We start from the raw sequence: 6,611 nt of genomic DNA, 5'->3' as shown, positions 1-6,611 counted from the left end.
TCCACTTGCATACGCTTTTTCCTATATCTGTTAACCGTCAGCTCTGGATGTTATCCTTATATGTGTGTGTGTGTGTGAGCGCGTAGTTTGTGATAAAATTTACGGCTTATATATAATGTATATTACTCTACGTTTGGTATTCGTGTACTATTTTGTCCATCTTGTTTTGAATTTATGTACTTACTTGTGTTGTGGGGGGTATATGCAGGCCTTCCACCAATGATGTTCCAGTTGTGACGAACCAACCGTTTTTAGGGCTACATGAAGATTCGAAAGTTTTCGAACAAAGCGATTTTATCTGTCTATCCTATAATATGATATAAATCTATGCTACTCTAGGTACAAGGCCCGAAATTTTGGGGGAGGAGTCCAGTCGATTAGATCAACCCCAGTGCGTAAACATAGAGGGGTGCAAATAAAGACAGACAAAGGGATTAAGTCGATTAGATCGACCTCAGTTCGTAACTGGTACTTGGTTTATCGACCTCGAAAGGATGAAAGGCAAAGTCGACCTCGGCGGAATCTGATCTCAGAACGTAAAGACAGATGAACTACCTCTAAGCATTTCGCCCGGTGTGCTAACGCTTATTATTTCTTTATTGTCCACAAGGGGCTAAACATAGAGGGGGCAAACAAAGACAGACAAACGGATTAAGTCGATAACATGGTACTTAATTTATCGACCCCGAAAGGATGAAAGCCCAAGTCGACCTCGGTGGAATTTGAACTCAGAACGTAACGGCAGACGAATACCTCTAAGCATTTCGTCCGGTGCGCTAACGTTTCTGCTAGCTCGCCGCCTTATATTCTATTCTATATTTGTGAAAAGGGCGGACGTTGTCTCGCGTGCAGTTGTGCAGGCGAAAGTGTTAGTAAACGTGTTTGGATTGAGCTGAAAATCTGCACGCCTGCGGGCAACGTGCTAGCGAGTATGCATGGCAAATTTCAGTTTGTTCCATTGAAATGCATGGCTGCTAGGGCAAAAATTCATCGTCTTTCAACGGACTTCGACAAGTGTTTGTGTTCTCTCTTTCTATACGTAACAGCCTTTCTTCCTCTCTCTCTCTTTCCTCCCTTTCCTTCACTTTGTCTCTAGAACGGAATCTGAGAGCTGAAAGCTCTCTCTCTTTCCCTTCCCGTCTTCGTTATCTGTTTGTCACTCTTCCTCCCCCACCTCTCTCTCTCTCTAAGCTGAAGTTGAGGTTTAGTCAATTTTCACTCGAGTTGGACATGTTCTTTTGGTAAGTGCCAGTTTTGCCGTTGATTTCTCTTGGATGATTTAATGCCTAAATTTGCATTTTTTGGTAAAGAATTACAAATTCGTGATACGTAAAATACCACAGACTATTTTCTCTTCAATATTAGCGCTATATTTTACATGTCTGCCCTTTTGCTGTGCCTTTTTAAAAAAATAATTTTATTTTATAATTCAAATTACAATGAACGTAAACAAATAAACGAAGTTTGCTTTAGAAGCGTTGAGATGTCTTTGAAAGTTAAAGAAGTGATTTTAGAAAGGTATTTTATAATGCATTTCAAAATCAGAAAACCTTAATAATCTCAGAACATTTTCTTTCTAACATTATCATTCAGTACTCAATGCATAAATTTTATATCGAGCTTCCTTATTTAAAAGACTTCTTCCTCTCAGTTATTCGATATCCAACCAAAACATACTTTTACATACAGTTGTTTAGTATTTAACATAAACTAATTTCATTATACTTAGATACTATCGTTTATACGATACACCCAACCGAAAACGCCCAGTGTATTCTACCAAAAGAAATACAGCCCTTAAACTACAAAGAAGGAAGGCCCGTGCATAGGTTCGTTTTATTATTTTTTTTACCGACTTTTTTTTATTTTCAATCTATTAAATGTTAATTCTGCTTGAAAATTTTTGTTGCCGAGTTAATCCATTCAGTTTCTTTTTAATTTCTTCATTAGTGATTTAAAATTAAATACAAACTAATTTAATACTATGCAATTTTTAACTTGCACGTCAACGAGAACTTTATTTCGCTGTAAATATGCTATCGCCTTCTACATTTACAGCTACTATTATTATCGTTATAAATCAACTGCGATGGCAAGTTCGCCTTCATGTCTACGTTAAAGATTATTTTTCCGTCAGCATATTGAATAAAATGCCCAGACACGCCTTATAGATCCTATCCATATCGTCTATTGTTTTTTTTCCATCAATAAGGGCCGCCGCCCCCCCCCCCCCCTTCTTGCTAATCAGGCCAATCAAAGCCAAAGATCCCGTGTTGATGTGCAAGTACTTTTTTTTTTTTTGTACCTATATCCACTGTTATTTTCCTTCTGACAAATGCTGAAAGCCGAGTTGTAACCGAGTTTATCAGTCCAATTTTTTTTTAAGTTCTCCATATTTGAGTTCAACTTTCATACAAACCTTCATAATCCGCATTTTAAAAATATTTTCGCTGTCAACAAACCGTCACCTTCTATAGTTACAATTAATATTATTATCGATCAACTTACTGCTTGTGAAGCTGCGGAAAAACAGGCGGATTGCTTTAGCGGTCGCCTCAGTGTCACTGTTACATGGCGGTCGTATGGCACCCTCCGCATTCCGATTGCCTATGGATCTAGCAAAGAAGGAGAATCTTACATGCAAAATAAATCGTGGCGACTCAAAAGGAAAACTTCTTTGTGATTGCTGTCTAATCATTTAGGACGAGGCTACAATGAGTCACATAGTGGCCTTTGAGGCTCTAGACCAAACTCTCAAAGACTCGCGTCGAAATTCACACGTAATGGGTGGAGCGACGGTACTGATGGCTGGCGATTTTCGACAGACACTTCTTGTAATCACTAGAGGCACCAGAGCTGACGAAGTTAACGCATCAAGTCATCCTACCTATGGCAATATGTCCAGAAACTAAACCTGACTACTAACATGAGAGTGCATGGTGACGCAGACTCTGTGGTTTTCTCAAAACTCCTCCCGGAAGTTGGTAATGGAGCTACACATGGAATCGATAAAGAGCACATTCGTCTGTCGTTTGGGATTTTTGTGTCATCTGTTTTCCCAGACCTCGAGGCACGATTCCTTGATCACAACTAGCTGCAAGAGAGATCTATTTTAGCACCACATAATGCCACAGTTAACGCAGTGAATCAACACCTGCTTGATCAGGTGGCAGGAGATGAAGTCTCGTTCAAGTCAATTGACCCCCAACAAAAACACGGACGACACCGTCATCTACCCTATTGAATTCCTTAACAGCCAACTACCTCCAGGATTTCCACCTCATGACCTTAGACTGAAGATTGGCGTTCCAGTTATGCTGCTGAGAAACGTGGAACCACCAGAATTATACAATGATACGCGTCTGATCATCAAAACAACTGGGATCCGAATTCTGACGACAACCTTTCTGAACGGACCTTCTGCTGGCGTGACAGTTATTAACCCCCTCATGAGCCTTAGTCCCTCTGCCGTGCCATTTGAATTTACGCGACGACATTTTCCCGTAAAAGTTTGCTTTGTAATAAGCATCAACAAGGCACAGGGACAGTCGCTGCAAGTAGTTGGCCTAGATCTGGCACAGCAGGTATTTACCCACGGTCAACTATACGTCGGATGCTCCCACATCGGCAGTCCACACAATCTCTTCATTTGTGGTAATCCGGGCAACACCAGGAACGTTGTCTACAAAGAAGCCCTGCAATAACACTTTTGAACTTACCGCTATTACTCTCTCGTCGCTAGAGTCATTGTAAGTTTCTCGATTTTTTAGTTCAAATGCATCCACCTTCTTCACGTTGCTGGCCACCTCTGCAACCTGATCACCTCTGCCAGTCAAACTCCTAACCCATGGGTTAGCTTTCGCGACACTGATTCTGCAAAATTAGGTTGGGTGTGACTACGTATTGTAAGTGCAGTCGTATTATACTGTTTCAGTTTTGTGCAGTGACGTCATTGGTGGTTTGTTTTTGTTTTGTTTTTTTCTAGCATTTTCCCCTCATTCTTTGCCCTTCACATCTGCTTCCGCGAGATTTCTCCAATCGCTTCTCAAAGACTGTTTAAATATTTGGCATGCTTTTTTCATTACCAATTTCTAATATCTTCTTTTTTTTTCGAATTCCTCCTCTTTAAAATGTGGCCCGAGTAGACCCGAATGAAATCGGATTATAATACCGAAACAAGTAAAACAGTATAAAAGAAACTATGCCATTTTAATCTCGAGCAAGGCCAGATCTCTCTGCTAGTCTAATATATAAATAAATTCCGTTCTGTCTGTCTGTTTGTGCGCTTATATCTCGAGTATTGTTCATCCGATCGCGCTGAAATTTTAAACATGGATACATAAGAGAGCGGGGCGTTCCGTAATCTAAAAATATTTTCAAAATCGTTAGTTTCAAAGTGAGATTCGCTACTTTTGTAATCTTTGTCCTATTTCTTCTGCCATGCTGTTCGTTAAAAGCAACGAGTTGCTCTGATATCCGGCACATACCATTTCGCTGGCTACAAGGGGAGTACAAGATGGCAGTCAGCCAAAACCGTCGCTATGCCGTCTCTCTTCTTTCTTCTCTCTCTCTCTCCGTCCCCCTCTCTCTATACGTAGAGGGCTCAATACGATTTTCTAACTTAAAGCAACAGTCGTCAAATACAAAAAAGTTAGTACATACATATATACATACACATGACAGTGGGGTGTTTTGAGGGAGATTTGGCTGCTATTTCTACCAGGTCTAGCTACCATGTAGAGGTCTCCCTCATTGGATCATACATATATACATACATAAGACAGTAAGGTGTATGGTCAGGCAACATTGATATGATGGAGTGAGTGAGCTAATGTACAGCATACATACATTTGATCGCCATAAACATACCTGATCATGAGAGACTACCGTCATTTAACTCTTTGCCTACCAAGCTCATTTTTTACATATTTTATTTTACATCAGCAGTCTAGTTTTGTTATAGAATATTCGTTTTTAAAACATTTTAATCGTATATACGTCGAGAACAGGAGACTGCAGGAGATGCAAGCACACCTCCTAAGATTTTTCTATCCATTTTGACAAGTTCTTCCTTTGCATAGTAATATTTCCTATATATAGACCACGAGTTGATGCCTCTAGTAAGGTTCTTTCCATTTAGTTTAAATCTACAAAGTTATTTAATTCTTCTGATATATTCAGAAGAAAATTTTCTCCATCTTGGTGTTCAGCATCTGGCCTCGTTGTAAAACACCACACATACTTGTAACCCTCTCCATTCACTTATCCGTTCATTATCTATAAGTTATATTCCATTGCCGTCTACCTTTCGCCTTCTACTTAGTTCAATAAGAACGCATTTTTTATACGAAATGCTATCCAGATATCTTGACAGAAAATTTGTACTGAGAAACGGAATCCAACTGACCACTGCTAGCTCCGTAAAGCTTCGAATTATCCATAAACATCAGATGATTGTTTTGTCTCGTGTTTTCTGCAGTTTGTAACCAGCTCCTATTTTTCTCAGAACCATGGTGAGTGGTAACATACTAGCACCGAATCTCCTTGAAAGATTCCCGGCTTGTTGTCGACTTGTCCAATTTCTCTTCTCTCTGCATATTTTTGAACAAATGAATCAAATTTTTCGCTGCCTTAACCATTTCAGAATCCGCGAACGAGGAACCATATTATATGCCTTCTTATAGTTAATCCAAGCCATTGATAGGTTTGTCGATCTTCTTAGGTAGTTCCTAAGAATTTCCTTATCAATCAGCAACTGATTGGTAAGTTTGTAACCAGCTCCCATTTTTCTCAGGAGCATGGACAGTGGTAACATTCTAGCAATAAACAGGCTGATACCGAATCTTCTTGAAAGATTTTTCTCTTGATGTCGAATTGTTCAATATCTCTTCCACCTGCAATGATAACTGTCTTGCAGTTTTTCATACTATTTTGGAACAAATGCATCAAATTTTTCATTGACCTGACTATCTCTAGGCATTTCGGAATACACGAATAATATAATTTGAATTATATTATTGTGTATTAATAGTTATCCCCAAGCTAACATGGCAGTCCAGAAAAATAGGACGAATGCTGCCGTTCATTAGCTTCGTCCTATTTTTCTGGATTGCCATGTTAGCTTGGCGATAACTATTACTATCCAGTACTGCTGCCGTAGTCTCCTTTAGAGAGACTTAGAAATATTAATATTTCTATTATGTTGTTGTGAGGTTTCATAAAAAGAAGAAAAATCACAATTGGGGGTCGCCGGTGATTCCCACACTGTACTAAGAATCTTGTGTGGGAGTCACCGGTGGTTCCCACGCTGAGCAAAGTGTTAAAGGTTCCCGTGTGTTTTGAAGGAGATTTGGTTGCTGTTACTTGGCGTTAGAATCACAGCCTTAGCTGTTTCTTCGTTGATTTGTATAATTGTGAGGAAATATGTTAAGTAGAGGTGAATGTTGAGAGAGAAGGAAAGAGAGATAGAGAGATAGAGAGAAGATAAGTAGATAGAGAGGATATAAGTAGATAGATAGATAGATAGATAGATAGATAGGTAGATGGATAGATTGAAGAGCGAGTGAGAGAGAGCATCAGTGACAGAATATGCAGAAAACGGATTCAGAGGT

The 6,611-nt window shown here is 39.4% G+C and overlaps 1 long non-coding RNA gene across 1 annotated transcript in view; it reads left to right on the top strand.

Annotated features, from left to right (window-relative positions):
• The first annotated feature begins 361 nt into the window (after positions 1-361).
• LOC149131186 (uncharacterized) overlaps positions 362-6,611 on the top strand; it is a 9,802-nt gene continuing 3,552 nt past the window's right edge. Inside the window, exons 1-2 of the long non-coding RNA XR_016238201.1 lie at positions 362-1,241; positions 1,730-1,829. This is a non-coding gene — a long non-coding RNA (uncharacterized LOC149131186). The remainder of the gene's footprint in view (positions 1,242-1,729; positions 1,830-6,611) is intronic.

The sequence above is a fragment of the Octopus bimaculoides genome, chromosome 24 (assembly GCF_046866305.1).
Source record: "Octopus bimaculoides isolate indiv1 chromosome 24, ASM4686630v1, whole genome shotgun sequence".
Lineage (NCBI taxonomy): Eukaryota > Metazoa > Mollusca > Cephalopoda > Octopoda > Octopodidae > Octopus > Octopus bimaculoides.
The sequence above is the reverse complement of the archived record's forward strand: the minus strand, read 5'-3'. Positions and strand labels throughout refer to the sequence as shown.